Source organism: Penaeus monodon, chromosome 20 (assembly GCF_015228065.2).
Source record: "Penaeus monodon isolate SGIC_2016 chromosome 20, NSTDA_Pmon_1, whole genome shotgun sequence".
Lineage (NCBI taxonomy): Eukaryota > Metazoa > Arthropoda > Malacostraca > Decapoda > Penaeidae > Penaeus > Penaeus monodon.
In genome coordinates this window covers 24,448,529-24,449,166 of record NC_051405.1, presented here as the reverse complement: position 1 = coordinate 24,449,166, position 638 = coordinate 24,448,529, and the positions used below count along the sequence as shown (strand labels likewise).

The following is a 638-nucleotide window of genomic DNA, read 5'->3' as shown; positions in this document are numbered from 1 at the left end:
TCATACTCTTTCTTTTTCATAACTCTTTCTTCTTCATGCTTCTCTCCTTTTCCCTCTCCTTCTGTCATCTTCCTTCCCTCCTCTCTTTTTTCTCTTCCCTTCACATATCTCTCGCCTCCCTCCTCCACTCCCCCTTCCTCTCTTACCCTCCTCCCTCCCACATTCTATCTCTTTCTCTATTTCCTCACCTCCCGTCCTCCCCCGTCTCTCCCCTTCCACCTCTTTCCTCTTTTTCCTCAACTCCCACCTCCCCCCTCTCTCTCTCCCCTTCCCTCTCTCTTTCTCTCTTTCTTCTCAATTCCCTTCTCCTTCTCTCTCCTCTTTTTCCTCCCTCTCTTTCTCCCCTTCCCTTCTTTACGGGTTACCCCCCCCCCTCTCTCTCTTTCCCAACTTCCATCCTCCTTTCTCCCTGTTGTTTCCTCCTTTTTCTATTTTTCCCCAACTTCCTTCCTCTCTCCCTCCCCTCTCTTCCCTTTTCTCATCTCAAAGACAGAAGCTCCTGATTACTCTCTTCTTCTCCAAGAAACTTCTCACGTCTTTGTAACAGAAAACGGAGACATCTTCGATTGTCGACTCAACTAATTTGGATCTTCTTGTTTCGCTACTAAATAACCGTTAATGCACTCGCACATGATTGT

The 638-nt window shown here is 47.3% G+C and overlaps 1 protein-coding gene across 1 annotated transcript in view; it reads left to right on the top strand.

Moving 5' to 3' along the window:
• The window catches only part of LOC119585950 (glutamate receptor ionotropic, kainate 4-like), a 42,530-nt gene that overhangs the window by 39,842 nt on the left and 2,050 nt on the right, over positions 1-638 (top strand). The gene's annotated exons all lie outside the window — the stretch shown is intronic.